The sequence below is a fragment of the Oncorhynchus nerka genome, linkage group LG6, assembly GCF_034236695.1.
Source record: "Oncorhynchus nerka isolate Pitt River linkage group LG6, Oner_Uvic_2.0, whole genome shotgun sequence".
Taxonomy (NCBI): Eukaryota; Metazoa; Chordata; class Actinopteri; order Salmoniformes; family Salmonidae; genus Oncorhynchus; species Oncorhynchus nerka.
Genome location: NC_088401.1, coordinates 81,460,736 through 81,477,174, shown reverse-complemented (window position 1 = coordinate 81,477,174; position 16,439 = coordinate 81,460,736).

Sequence of the window (16,439 nt, the reverse complement as noted above, 5' to 3'; positions counted from 1 at the left end):
ACTCTACTGAAGGACTCTTGAATAGCCTTTGTTAAATATAGAGAGTCTGTGAACATCAAACAAGTGGGGGGAAAGGAACCATATTATTTTGGTAATAGAACCAGTTGAAAATATGCGTTGGTACATAATGAATATGATGTCAGTTCGGTTGTCATCTGAGACATTATGACTGATGACAGGACGACATAAACTGTACCTGGGAAAGTCTACACATTCTAGTTATCAGATTCACATGGAATTGTTGTGCAATTTAAATGTTTGAATTTGAAACTATTTGTGAAAAGATTAAATGTAATTTTAGCTTCCAAATGAGAGAATTGGGTGTTCATAAGGTAAGAGCTCTGCTCAATCAGTGGCCCGCCCCTGTGAAGAGACATGGGTTATAAACTATGAAACACACCCTTCTCCCTCCACTATGTAAGCCCTTGACGAAAATGTAACCTTCTGTTCCGAGTACGCGAGGCCTGCAGCCTCTGCGTTAAAAGTGCAAATAACTTGCTGTTCCGGGTACATTAGGATGACGATCCGATGTCAGAAGGATTCAGATAATAACTACAGAATGATGCCAACCTCAGCGTGAGCGTTGGTTGCGAATGGTATGAACTTTGAACTCTTCACTGCAGAAGTGATGCCTCCTAGCCGTTGAGTTAGCAGCGGCTGCTGTAAACGTGGGCTAGGAAAGGACGGACAACGAATCTAGTCTAACACACAACGACGATACTACAATGTATCTAATTTACCACCAGTGACATTCTTCCGAGGACAGGAAGATCTCTTTTTGCCAACACAGCCAGCATCTACGACCAACCTACCGAAGCGCAGCTCAGTGTCACGGCTCTCGTCGGAATGAGGATCGGACCAAAGCGAAGCGTGGTAAATGTTCATGATATTTTATTAATCAAAAAACACTCGAACAAAATAACAAAGTGAAAAAACCAAAACAGTTCTGTCAGGTGCTGACACTAAACAGAAACTAACTCCCCACAAACCACAGGTGGGAAAAAGGATGCCTAAGTATGATTCCCAATCAGAGACAAGGATAGACAGCTGCCTCTGATTGGGAACCACACTCGGCCAAAAACAAAGAACTAGAAAACAAAGAAATAAATAACCTAGAATGCCCAACCTAGTCACACCCTGGCCTAACCAAAATAGAGAATAAAAGCCTCTCTATGGCCAAGGCGTGACACTCAGAGTAAATATTTATTACATTTTCCTTTTCGAAATGGGCAGTAATTTAGAATGCATAAGATATTGTATTTACGATAGCATAGCTTCTCCCTTTGTTCCTCAGTCTTCCTGCTCTTTCACTGAAACCCAACCCCCTTTCTTTGTGTAACCAGCTGTCATATCTGTTCCGTCCGCTAGGGACGTTTTCCTTTATGACATAATTTGTAATCAAGGTATAATTAGCATTCTGTGTATATGTAATTCTGTGTGATTAGTTAGGTATTTAGTAAATAAATAATTAAACCCAATTTTGCATTGCTGATTCAACTTGTTAACCAGGGTTCCTAAAGATAACCAAGAATTCTACGATGTTCAGATGAGACTGAAATAAGGTGACGATTAATATTGACTGCTATTGATGTAAAATATTACTAGGTCTTTCAGAGTTTATTCGGAAGATAACAGCTCTATAAACACTCTTTCGTAGTGCCCTGACTTTCTAGTTAATGACATTTTCATGATTAGCTCAATCAGGTAATATTAATTACAGAGAAAGGATTTTATAGAATAGCATGTCATATCACTTAATCCGGCATAGCCAAAGACACGACACCAGAGATGATCGATCAAGTTCAAGTCCGGGCTCTGGCTGGGCAACTCAAGGACATTCATAGACTTTTCCGAAGCCACTTCTGTGTTGTCTTTGCTGTATGCTTAGGGTAGTTGTCCTGTTGGAAGAGGAACCTTCGCCCCAGTCCTAAATTAGCTGTAACTCGTTAAAATCACTAGACTAGTCAAGATCGAGGGAAAGGTGAACGGAGCAAAGTACAGAGAGATACTTGATGAAAACCTGCTCCAGACTGTTCAGGACCTCAGACTTGGGTGAAGCTTCATCTTCCAACAGGACAACGGCCCTAAGCACACAGCCAAGAAAAAGCAGGAGTGGTTTAGAGACAAGTCGTTGAATGTGCTTGAGTGGCCCAGCCAGGGCCCGGATTTGAACCCGATTAAAAATCTCTGGAGAGACCTGAAAACAGCTGTGCAGCGACTTTCCCCATCAAACCTGTCATAACTTCTAAGGATCTGCAGAGAAAAATGGGAGAAACTCCCCAAATACACGTGTGCCAAGCTTGTTGTGTCATGCCGAAGAAGACTCAAGGCTGTAATCGCTACCAAAGGTGTTTCAACAAAGTACTGAGTAAAGGGTCTGAATACTTACACTACCTGTCAAAAGTTTTAGAACACCTACTCTTTCAAGGGTTTTTCTTCATTTGGACTATTTTCTGCATTGTAGAAAAATAGTGAAGCAAAGTGTCTTTATTTTGTATTATACTGTATGTCAAATGTTTACATCTACTGAGCCCCCCTGTATCTCTTAATAATTTATTAAATTATTGGACATGTTTAATCTCACTCTTTCTTGTTCCTTTTTCAACATCCCTCTTTTTGTTTATTTCAGTCTCTTGATTTGATTTGTCTGGTTGCCGTGTGATTTGTCTGGTTGCCGTGTGATATGTCTGGTTGCCGTGTGTAGCATGTTTTAAGATTGGAATCATTCTAAGTTTCTTCCACTCTAGTTTTCTTCCTGCCTTCTAGGGAGTTTTTCCTAGTCACTGTGCTTCTGCATTGTTCTTTGGGGTTTTAGGTTGGGTATCTGTAGAGCGCTTTGACAACTGCTGATGTAAAAGGGCTTTATAAAATAAATGTGAATGATTGGTTGATGCTATAACGCCATGGCACTGCCACGAAGTTGACTTGTTCCACGATTTTCTCAGTGGTCCACACACGATACAGTATAATGTTAATGATCGTGTTTTACCAGTGCTTTAGTGTGGAGACTGCCAGACATTTCAGTGATTCCACATTATAAAATGTAGTTTGAGGCTAGAGTCAGGAATAGGTCAAATCTAGAAAATCTTTGTTGTAGTAGTATCAACACTTAAACAATAAACCACATTTATAAAAAGAAAGAAAATAGTTTTTTACCAATTATTTAATTTATTCATAAATAGTACAAAAATAAATGTCATAGTACATTTAAATACAATTCAATAAATAATAATTTGTCATATTGGACTATGCACGGTCGACAGAGTTCCCCTCAAAGTGTTGGTCGTTTTGTGATGAGTGACAGAATGGGGACGGGAATAGATGGCTTGGGCACAGTTGTAGAGGTTCATCAGGAGAGCGCGGAGCTGTTCCTCGTCTCCATTCTTCGTCATAGTGCAGTTGGAACGTTGAAGCTGGGGAGAAAACGGAACATTCCACTTAGAACCACAGACTAAAGAACCCAGAAGACTACCTTAGAACCCTAACTACTTCCACAAGGCTCATGGTGCATGTTGTTCAATACATCCTGTGTTAAGAAACACTATTTTGTGGATAAATCAAATAGTAATGCATTATGGGGGTGTTTTCTGGACTAGGATAAAGACAGTTTCATGTACCCAGATTAAGAGCATTTCCATTAAAGAAAGTGGTTTTTAGTGCAGGACTGGGCTTCATCCATGTCTGGAACACCGCCATATACATTTTTAGTTACTTTTTATTATATTTTTATTTCTTTACACATAATTGTTATGAGCAACAGTGAGAGTAGTTGTTACTGTTTGATTGACAAGAGCAGGGCTCTGTTCAAGTGGGAGCAATGTTACAAGATATAAATACGTTCTGTTGAACAGACATCTCTATTCGTTCATTTCTATCTGCGACAATTTGGATGTTTCACTGAATACACCTAGCCTAGCCTGGGTACCCAGTCTGTTTGTGTCATCATACCACTTTAGATGTGCGACCCAAGCTATAGTACACCCTCAACCAAGTTGATTTGTCTGAATGAGTCCTTACCTTATTGTACTGCTCCAGCACTCTGCTGATTGTCTCTATGTTGTTGTCTGAAGTCCCGTAATGCATTTTGTTTATGTTAGACAGAATCGTCTCCGCTATGCAGAAATCTTTAGGCTGGAATTTGAAATGATTATAATTATTGATTATTGTATGATGAATCTGGTGCCTTTAATGCCTAAAATAGCCTGTAGAAAATTCTAAAATACATTTGTCAACTTTGTGGTCAGCATTAACAAGTGTCTGATTGCGTCAAGTGTTGACATGAGTAAGTTAACCGATCAATTAACAGTAGTTATCACTGATGGACATGAGGGGACAATTTCACGGACACAGATTAAAGCCTATTCTTGGACTAAGGAGCACTTTCAATGGTGAATCTCCATTGAACATTCTCTAGGACTAGGCTTAATCTGTGTCTGTGGAAACCTGCACACTGTCTATCATGTTTTCATCAGGAATATGGATGCAATTTACCCCGTGTAACTTGCAGCGATCTTGATTGAAATCCGCTGGCACTAGATGGTTCAAAAGGGCCTGAAAGGATGACGAAACGTCACAATAGTTACATTTCTTCATGACGCCTTTTCATTTTTAACAAGAGACTTTCTAATCAGATAGAGCAGTGCAACATTTGATAACACCAGATACAATGAAATATGAAAAGTACAATAATACAATCTTCTTACCTCCGGGCCTTCCTTGAGCGTCTTGTTAGCCTCTTTCATGATCCTCTGCAGTAGTAGAATCTCATCAGGTGTCTTAGTGGGTGCAGTGAAGACCAGCACAAATGCAAAGGAGAAGAGGAGAGCAAGAGTCTTCATGGCTTTACAGTAGTAATACTAGTAGCAGGCTGTGACTTGATACTGTCTCGGGGTGAAGAAGGTTCAAATGTGACTGACTTGCAACATCAAACACAGGCCTCTTATATTGTCACTAGACGCTGACACCCTCACAGAGCCCACTAGATAGAGATCACTACGTCACAGCTACAATTCTGATGATCAGCATCCAGGATGTCCTTATATGGACATAGCATATAATCAATTAGCAATCAAATCTTTTCAAACTGAAACTTGACTGACAGAGGGAAAACATATGAAGAATTGCATTCCAAAACGCTATGTATCTTTCACATTAGTGTTTTTAATTAAATCAGAAATGATTGCTTAAGGGTACCTTCACGTATTTGTAAAATATTACTGTTCTCAGACTTTTTAGTCCATATATTTAAGATGTATTAAAATGTGTTTTGTTACAAAATGCTATATATCCATTGTTTAGCTGTAATGGGAAGTTGGTATCCTGTATATTTGACTGATATGTGGTTGTCTCACCTAGCAATCTTAAGATGAATATACTTGCTGTAAGTTGCTCTAGATATGACTATCTGCTAAATTACTCAAATGTAAATATTTTACGCACAGATCTCATATTACTGTACTGAGTAATATAAAATAAACCATTTATATTGATGTCATTGTATGATATTGTATTTACGATAGCATAGCTTCTCCCTTTGTTCCTCAGTCTTCCTGCTCTTTCACTCAAACCCAACCCCCTTTCTTTGTGTAACCAGCTGTCATATCTGTTCCGTCCGCTAGGGACGTTTTCCTTTATGACATAATTTGTAATCAAGGTATAATTAGCATTCTGTGTATATGTAATTCTGTGTGATTAGTTAGGTATTTAGTAAATAAATAATTAAACCCAATTTTGCATTGCTGGTTCAACTTGTTAACCAGGGTTCCTAAAGATAACCAAGAATTCTACGATGTTCAGATGAGACTGAAATAAGGTGACGATTAATATTGACTGCTATTGATGTAAAATATTACTAGGTCTTTCAGAGTTTATTCGGAAGATAACAGCTCTATAAACACTCTTTCGTGGTGCCCTGACTTTCTAGTTAATGACATTTTCATGATTAGCTCAATCAGGTAATATTAATTACAGAGAAAGGATTTTATAGAATAGCATGTCATATCACTTAATCCGGCATAGCCAAAGACAAGACACCAGAGATGATCGATCAAGTTCAAGTCCGGGCTCTGGCTGGGCAACTCAAGGACATTCATAGACTTTTCCGAAGCCACTTCTGTGTTGTCTTTGCTGTATGCTTAGGGTAGTTGTCCTGTTGGAAGAGGAACCTTCGCCCCAGTCCTAAATTAGCTGTAACTCGTTAAAATCACTAGACTAGTCAAGATCGAGGGAAAGGTGAACGGAGCAAAGTACAGAGAGATACTTGATGAAAACCTGCTCCAGACTGTTCAGGACCTCAGACTTGGGTGAAGCTTCATCTTCCAACAGGACAACGGCCCTAAGCACACAGCCAAGAAAAAGCAGGATGTGCTTGAGTGGCCCAGCCAGAGCCCGGATTTGAACCCGATTAAAAATTTCTGGAGAGACCTGAAAACAGCTGTGCAGCGACTTTCCCCATCAAACCTGTCATAACTTCTAAGGATCTGCAGAGAAAAATGGGAGAAACTCCCCAAATACAAGTGTGCCAAGCTTGTTGTGTCATGCCGAAGAAGACTCAAGGCTGTAATCGCTACCAAAGGTGTTTCAACAAAGTACTGTGTAAAGGGTCTGAATACTTACACTACCTGTCAAAAGTTTTAGAACACCTACTCTTTCAAGGGTTTTTCTTCATTTGGACTATTTTCTGCATTGTAGAAAAATAGTGAAGACATCAAAACTATGAAATAACACATATTGGAATCATCAAGTGTTAAACAAATCTAAATATTTTTTAGATTTGAGATTCTTCAAAGTAGCCAACCTCTGTCTTGAAGACAGCTTTGCACACTCTTGGCATTCTCTCAACCAGCTTCACCTGGAATGATTTTCCAACAGTCTTGAAGGAGTTCCCACATATGCTGAGCACTTGTTGGCCGCTTTTCCTTCACTCTGCAGTCTGACTCATCCCAAACCATGGAATTTTAATTGATGACGGCCTCTCTTTTAAATTGCATATTCAAACTCTTACAAAAAAATTGAAGCTGAAATTGGGATTTTATTTGAGGAATAAGCCCTGTTTTTCTTTTGAAGCCAGAAGGAGGCTAGTATCAGCTACATTTATGCCTTTACTTGACTATGGGGATATTTTATATATGAACGCTTCCGCTCAGTGTTTGAGATCAATTGACACCTTTTACAATGGCACTTTGAGATTTATTTTAAACTGCAAAACCCTTACGCACCACTGCACTTTCTATACCAGGGTTGGCTGGCCTTCTCTAGTCACTCGTAGGCTCAGGCACTGGTATACTTTCATTTACAAAGCCATTTTGGGTTTGCTACCTTTTTATTTGGGCATTTTTATTGTTCAGAAATGTGTTGGGTACTCTCTTCGTTCGCTGGACTTTATCCTGCTAAGTGTTCCAAATGTCCGAACTGAATTTAGTTAAAGGGCTTTTATGTACTCTGCGCCATCGTCTTGGAATGCCTTACAAAATACTTTTAAACTGGAAGAACTTGTCCCAATTGGTATTTTTAAATCACTGATGAATGATATTGATACTGATTCCCTGACCTGTCAATGTTATTAATTTGCTGTTTTTGATTTTGTTATACTCTTGTGAATTTTATGTTTTTTACTAGAATAGTTGTAGTTTTTCATGTTGTTTGTCTGTAATTTTTGTAATGACTTTGTGCTGCCTATCTTGGCCAGGACTCTCTTGCAAAAGAGATTTTAAATCTCAATGAGCCCTTCCTGGTTAAATAAAGGTTAAATTAAATAAAACTCAGCTATCCTCTAGCTCGAAAAGCTGGACATTTACACCTGGATCTTGCAGCTAGCTAGCTGCTATCCGAATGACTATTAGCTTACGTCGGTCCCGGAGCAAACATCAATTATTCCAGAGCTAGCCAGCTGAAGAGTTCCATCAGCCACTCCTGGGCTAATATCACCCGTTTTACTGCCGATACGGAGCCCCACCGGAACTTCACGACTGGACAACCGACGTTATCTGCCCAAGGGAGTTATCCAACTGGCCCCTCCGTTGCGACGTTACCTGAACGCCCATCTGCGGCCCGCTAATCGTTAGCTGTCTTATCGGCTGCTATCTGAATAGGTCTATTGGACAATTTTCTTGGGTCACTATAACTATATCTATTTTGCCAATTGGATTGGTCCCCTCTACCACACGGAACCCCACTAATCTATCGACGGAAACGCACGAGGTGGCTAAAAACAGACCTCCATCCTCTGCCAGCTTGCTACCCATGGCCCGGCTAGCTGTCTGAATCGCCGTGACCCCAACCAACCTCACTACTCACTGGACCCTTATGATCACTCGACTAAGCATGCCTCTCCTTAATGTCAATATGCCTTGTCCATTGCTGTTCTGGTTAGTGTTTATTGGCTTATTTCACTGTAGAGCCTCTAGCCCTGCTCATTATACCTTATCCTTTCAGTTCCACCATCCACACATGCGATGTCTGAATCCTGAATCCTGGCCTAGGAAGACTACCAAAAACTCTGAAATCTCTGTCCCTAACTACAACATTTTCAGACAAGCTAGAACGACCAAAGGGGGCGGTGTTGCAATCTACTGCAGAGATGGACGGCAAAGTTCTGTCCTACTATCCAGGTCTGTACCCAAACAATTTGAATTTGTACTTTTACAAATCCACCTCTCTAAAAACAAGTCTCTCACCGTTGCCGCCTGCTATAGACCACCCTCTGCCCCCAGCTGTGGTCTGGACACCATATGTGAACTGATTGCCCCCCATCTATCTTCAGAGCTCATGCAGCACGGTGACCGAAACTGGGACATGCTTAAAACTTCTTAAGGCTGCAATCCCGTTAACGGGATCGATATGACAACAGCCAGTGAAAGTGCAGGGTGCCAAATTCAAAACAACAGAAATCTCATAATTAACATTCCTCAAACATACATGTATCCTATACCATTTTAAAGGTAATCTTGTTTTTAATCCCACCACAGTGTCCGATTTCAAATAGGCTTTACAGCGAAAGCACCACAAACGATTATGTTAGGTCACCACCAACTCACAGAAAAACACAGCCATTTTTCCAGCCAAAGAGAGGAGTCACAAAAAGCACAAATAGAGATAAAATGAATCACTAACCTTTGATGATCTTCATCAGAATGCACTCCCAGGAATCACAGTTGCTCAATAAATGCTTGATTTGTTCGATAATGTCCATTATTTATGTCCAAGTAGCTACTTTTGTTAGGGCGTTTAGTACACAAATCCAAACGCTCATGCAGGTCCAGCCAACGTCGGACGAAAACTTCAAAAAGTAATATTACAGGTCGTAGAAACATTTCAAACTAAGCATAGAATCAATCTTTAGGATGTTGTTATCATAAATCTTCAATAACGTTCCAACCGGAGAATTCCATTGTCTGTAGGAAAGCCATGGAACGCAGGTCGCTCTCATGTGAAATGCGCCTGACCAGGACCTGGCTCTCTGCCAGACCACTGACTCAAAGATCTCTCATCCGGCCCCACATCACAGTAGAATCCTCATTCAAGTTTCTAAAGACGGTTGACATCTAGTGGAAGCCTTAGGAAGTGCAACATAACCAATGTGTATTCAATAGGGGCTGGGTTGAAAATCGACCAACCTCAGATTTCCCACTTCCTGTTTGGATGTCTTCTCAGGTTTTTGCCTGCCATATGAGTTCTGTTACACACAGAGACATCATTCAAACAGTTGTAGAAACTTCGGAGTGTTTTCTATCCAATACTAATAATAATATGCATATATGGCAACTGGGACTGAGAAGCAGGCCGTTTACTCTGGGCACCTCTGGGCACCTTTCATCCAAGCTACTCAATACTGCCCCTGCAGCCATAAGAAGTTAACACCCCAGCCATCCTACAATCTAAGCTTGATTGCCCTCAATCTCACACAAATTATCAATGAATCTTCCAGGTACCACCCCAAAGCAGTAAACACGGGCACCCTCATAGATATCATCCTAACCAACTTGCCCTCTAAATACACCTCTGCTGTTTTCAACCAAGATCTCAGCGATCACTGGCTCATTGCCTGCATCCGTAATGGGTCAGCGGTCAAACGACCTCCACTCATCACTGTCAAATGCTCCCTGAAACACTTCAGCGAGCAGGCCTTTCTAATCGACCTGGCCCGGGTATCCTGGAAGGATATTGACCTCATCCCGTCAGTAGAGGATGCCTGGTTATTTAAAAAAATGTCTTCCTCACCATCTTAAATAAGCATGCCCCATTCAAGAAATGTAGAAACAGGAACAGGAACAAAAACATCCTATGGCGTTCTGCATTAGCATCAAACAGCCCCTGTGATATGCAACTTTTCAGGGAAGTTAGAAACCAATATACACAGGCAGTGTATATTTTTCAAGCAGAGATTTGCTTCCTGCAACACAAGCTCAAAGTCCATGGAGAATAAGAACACCTCCTCCCAGCTGCCCACTGTACTGAGGATAGGATACTCTGTCACCACCAATAAATCCACTATAATTGAGAATTTCAATAATCATTTTTCTATGGCTAGCCATGCTTTCCACCTGGCTACCCCTACCCCGGTCAACAGCACTGTACCCCCCACAGCAACTCGCCCCCCACAGCAACTCCTACCCTGCCTTTCTAAGGTCTTCGAAAGCCAAGTCAACAAACAGATTGCCGATCATTTCGAATCCCACCGCAACTTCTCCGCAATGCAATCTGGTTTCAGAGCTGGTCATGGGTGCACCTCAGCCACGCTCAAGGTCCTAAACGATATCTTAACCACCATCGATAAGAGACAATACTGTGCAGCCGATTTCATTGACCTGGCCAAAGCTTTCGACTCTGTCAATCACCACATCCTCCTCGGCAGACTCGATAGCCTTGGTTTCTCAAATGATTGCCCCGCCTGGATCACCAACTACTTCTCTGATAGAGTTGAGTGTGTCAAATCGGAGGGCCTGTTGTCCGTGCCTCTGACAGTCTCTATCGGGGTGCCACAGGGTTCAATTCTTGGGCCGACTCTCTTCTCTGTATACATCAATGATGTCACTCTTGCTGCTGGTGACTCTCTGATCCACCTGGACAACTACAAATACCTAGGTTTCTGGTTAGACTGTAAACTCTCCTTCCAGACTCATATCAAACATCTCTAATCCAAATTTAAATCTAGAATTGGCTTCCTATTTCGCAACAAAGCATTCATGCTTCCAAACATACCCTCGAAAGCTGACCATCCTACCGATCATTTACAAAATTGCCTCCAATGTCATTTACAAAATAGCCTCCAATACCCTACTCAATAAATTGGATGCAGTCTATCACAGTGCCATCCGTTTTGTCACCAAAGCCCCATATACTACCCACCACTGTGACCTATATGCTCTCGTTGGCTGGCCCTCACTTCATACTCGTCGCCAAACCCACTGGCTCCAGGTCATCTACAAGACCCTGCTAGGTAAAGTCCCCCCTTATCTCAGCTCGCTGGTCACCATAGCAGCACCCACCTGTAGCAAGCGCTCCAGCAGGTACATCTCACTGGTCACCCCCAAAACCAATTCCTCCTTCGGCCGCCTCTCCTTCCAGTTCTCTGCTGCCAATGACTGGAACAAACTACAAAAATATCTGAAACTGGAAACACTTATCTCCATCACTAGCTCTAAGCACCAGCTGTCAGAGCAGCTCACAGATTACTGCACCTGTACATAGCCCATCTATAATTTAGCCCAAACAACTACCTCTTCCCCTACTGTATTTATTTATTTATTTTGCTCCTTTGCACCCCATTATTTATATTTTATACTTTCACATTCTTCCACTGCAAATCTACCATTCCAGTGTTTTACTTGCTATATTGTATTTACTTTGCCACCATGGCCTTTTTTTGCCTTTACCTCCCTTATCTCACCTCATTTGCTCACATCGTATATAGACTTGTTTATACTGTATTATTGACTGTATGTTTGTTTTACTCCATGTGTAACTTTGTGGTGTTGTATGTGTCGAACTGCTTTGCTTTATCTTGGCCAGGTCGCAATTGTAAATGAGAACTTGTTCTCAACTTGCCTACCTGGTTAAAAAAAGGTGAAATAGGGCCTCTCGGGTGGCGCAGTGGTTAAGGGTGCTGTACTGCAGCGCCAGCTGTGCCATCAGAGACTGGGTTCGCACCCAGGCTCTGCCACGACCGGGAGGTCCATGGGGCGACGCACAATTGGCCTAGCGTCGCCCAGGTTAGGGATAGTAGGGATGTCCTTGTCTCATCGCGCACCAGTGACTCCTGTGGCGGGCCGGGCGCAGTGCACACTAGGTTGCCAGGTGCACGGTGTTTCATCAGTGCTGGATGTTTCCTCCGGGTTGGATGTGCGCTGTGTTAAGAAGCAGTGCGGCTTGGTTGGGTTGTGTATCGGGGGACGCATGACTTTCATCCTTCGTCTCTCCCGAGCCCATACGGGAGTTGAGACATGAGACAAGATAGTAGCTACTAAAACAATTGGACACCATGAAAATGGGGTAAAAAAAAGGGAAATAAATCAATTAAAAAATGAAGGCCTGATTCACACAGTCTCCTCTGAACAGTTAATGTTGAGATGTGTCTGTTAGTTGAACTCTGTGAAGAATTTATTTGGGCTGCAATTCCTGAGGCTGGTAATTCCTATATAACTTATCCTTGGCAGCAGAGGTAACTCTGGGTCTCATTAGAGCCAGTTTCATCATAGCTCTTGATGGTTTTTGCAACTGCACTTGAAGAAACGTTCAAAGACCTTGAAATGTTTCGTACTGACTGTCTTAAAGTAATGGACTGTCGTTTCACTTTGCTTATTTGAGCTGTTCTTGCCATAGTATGGACTTGGTATTTTACCAAATAGGGCTATCTTGTCAAAACACAACTGATTGGCTCAAACGCATAAAGGAAAGAAATTACACAAATTCACTTTTAAGAAGGCACACCTGTTAATTGAAATGCATTCCAGGTGACTACCTGACAAAGCTGGTTGAGAGAATGCCAAGAGTGTGCAAAGCTATGACTACATCATCATCTGCCAAGACAACGATGACAACAACAGTCTTCTGTCATTTGACATGAAGACACCACCACTTCTAATGGCAGGACATCTAGGATACATCTGATACCCTTCAACATAGTCAAAATCAAAAACTGTTCTATAAATTATTCATATCTATACCACAGGTCATAATTCCCCTTATTTCAAGGATCACACTTATGGAAGTCTAAAATGTACTTTAAACTTAGTTTCCTCCTTTATGTGTGAATGGTAGGAGGTGCATGACATACCGCTTCTATAGACGGGCTGGTTGTTTAACAACAATACCAACGTGTCAGCAACTATAGGGCAAACTATATTTAGTCTCCAAATGTTCTTTGAAAACATAAATAGATTTGCACAATGAGCACTTGTCTTTATTTTGTATTATACTTGTATGTCAAATGTTTACATCTACTGAGCCCCCCTGTATCTCTTAATAATTTATTAAATTATTGGACATGTTTAATCTCACTCTTTCTTGTTCCTTTTTCAACATCCCTCTTTTTGTTTATTTCAGTCTCTTGATTTGATTTGTCTGGTTGCTGTGTGATTTGTCTGGTTGCCGTGTGATTTGTCTGGTTGCCGTGTGATTTGTCTGGTTGACGTGTGATTTGTCTGGTTGCCGTGTGATTTGTCTTGTTGCCGTGTGATTTGTCTGGTTGCCGTGTGATTTGTCTGGTTGCCGTGTGATTTGTCTGGTTGCCGTGTGATTTGTCTTGTTGCCGTGTGTAGCATGTTTTAAGATTGGAATCATGCTAAGTTTCTTCCACTCTAGGTTTCTTCCTGCCTTCTAGGGAGTTTTTCCTAGTCACTGTGCTTCTGCATTGCTTGTTCTTTGGGGTTTTAGGTTGGGTATCTGTAGAGCGCTTTGACAACTGCTGATGTAAAAAGGGCTTTATAAAATAAATGTTAATGATTGTGTTTAACCAGTGCTTTAGTGTGGAGACTGCCAGACATTTCAGTGATTCCACATTATAAAATGTAGTTTGAGGCTAGAGTCAGGAATAGGTCAAATCTAGAAAATCTTTGTTGTAGTAGTATCAACACTTAAACAATAAACCACATTTATATAAAACTTTTTTTTCTTCCAATTAGTTAATTTATTCATAAATAGTTCAAAAATAAATGTCAAAGTACATTTAAATACAATTCAATAAATAATCATTTGTCATATTGGACTATGCACGGTCGACAGAGTTCCCCTCAGTCCCCTCAAAGTGTTGGGGTCGTTTTGTGATGAGTGACAGAGTGGGGACGGGAATAGATGGCTTGGGCACAGTTGTAGAGGTTCATCAGGAGAGCGCGGAGCTGTTCCTCGTCTCCATTCTTCTTCATAGTGCAGTTGGAAGGGTGAAGCTGGGGAGAAAACGGAACATTCCACTTAGAACCACAGACTAAAGAACCCAGAAGACTACCTTAGAACCCTAACTACTTCCACAAGGCTCAGGGTGCATGTTGTTCAATACATCATGTGTTAAGAAACACTATTTTGTGGATTAATCAAATAGTAATGCATTATGGGGGTGTTTTTCTGGACTAGGATAAAGACAGTTTCATGTACCCAGATTAAGAGCATTTCCATTAAAGAAAGTGCTTTTTAGTGCAGGACTGGGCTTCATCCATGTCTGGAACACCGCCATATACATTTTTAGTTACTTTTTATTTTAAAAAGATTTTCTTGACACATAATTGTTATGACCAACAGTGAGAGTAGTTGTTACTGTTTGATTGACAAGAGCAGGGCTCTGTTCAAGTGGGAGCAATGTTACAATATATAAATACGTTCTGTTGAACAGACATCTCTATTCGTTCATTTCTATCTGCGACAATTTAGATGTTTCACTGAATACACCTAGCCTAGCCTGGGTACCAGTCTGTTTGTGTCATCATACCACTTTAGATGTGCGACCCATAGTAGAGTACACCCTCAACCAAGTTGATTTGTCTGAATGAGTCCTTACCTTATTGTACTGCTCCAGCACTCTGCTGATTGTCTCTATGTTGTTGTCTGAAGTCCCGTACTGCGTTTTGTTTATGTTAGACAGAATCGTCTCCGCTATGCAGAAATCTTTAGGCTGGAATTTGAGAGTATTATAATTATTGATTGTTGTATGATGAATCTGTTGCTGTAATGGCTAAAATAGCCTGTAGAAAATTCTAAAATAGACTAAGGAGCACTTTCAACGGTGAATCTCCCATTTGAACATAGTTTTAATACTCTAGCACTAGGCTTAATCTGTGTCTATGGAAACCTGCACACTGTCTATGTTTTCATCAGGAATATGGATGCAACTTACCCCGTGTAACTTGCAGCGATCTTGATTGAATTCCGCTGGCACTAGATGGTTCAAAAGGGCCTGAAAGGATGACGAAACGCCACAATAGTTACATTTCTTCATGACAGCCTTTTCATTTTTAACAAGAGACCTTCTAATCCGATAGAGCAGTGCAACATTTGATAACACTGTAGATACAATGTAGTATTGTACTTGTCATATTTCAATCTTCTTACCTCCGGGCCTTCATTGAGCGTCTTGTTAGCCTCGATCATGATCCTCTGCAGTGGATAAATCTTATCAGATGTCTTAGTGGGCGCAGTGAAGACCAGCACAAATGCAAAGGAGAAGAGGAGAGCAAGAGTCTTCATGGCTTTACAGTAGTAATACTAGTAGCAGGCTGTGGCTTGATACTGTCTCGGGGTGAAGAAGGTTCAAATGTGACTGACTTGCAACATCAAACACAGGCCTCTTATATTGTCACTAGACGCTGACACCCTCACAGAGCCCACTAGATAGAGATCACTACGTCACAGCTACAATTCTGATGATCAGCATCCAGGATGTCCTGGATACAAAGGATTGGATTCCAAAATGCTATATATATATTTGCACATTTGTGTCTTTTACCCCTTTTTCTCCCCAATTTCGTTGTATCTAATTGGTAGTAGTTACAGTCTTGTCTCATTGCTGCAACTCCCGTATGCGTTCATCCACCTCTGGCCTGCTCGCCTCCCTACCACTGAGGAAGTACAGTTCCCGCTCAGCCCAGTCAAAACTGTTCGCTGCTCTGGCCCCCCAATGGTGGAACAAACTCCCTCACGACGCCAGGACAGCGGAGTCAATCACCACCTTCCGGAGACACCTGAAACCCCACCTCTTTAAGGAATACCTAGGATAGGATAAAGTAATCCTTCTCACCCCCTTAAAAGATTTAGATGCACTATTGTAAAGTGGCTGCTCCACTGGATGTCATCTGGTGAATGCACCAATTTGTAAGTCGCTCTGGATAAGAGCGTCTGCTAAATGACTTAAATGTAAATGTAAATGTAATGTAATGTATGGACTCGGGAGAGGCGAAGGTCAAGAACTATGCGTCCTCCGAAACACAACCCAACCAAGCCGCACTTCTTCTTGA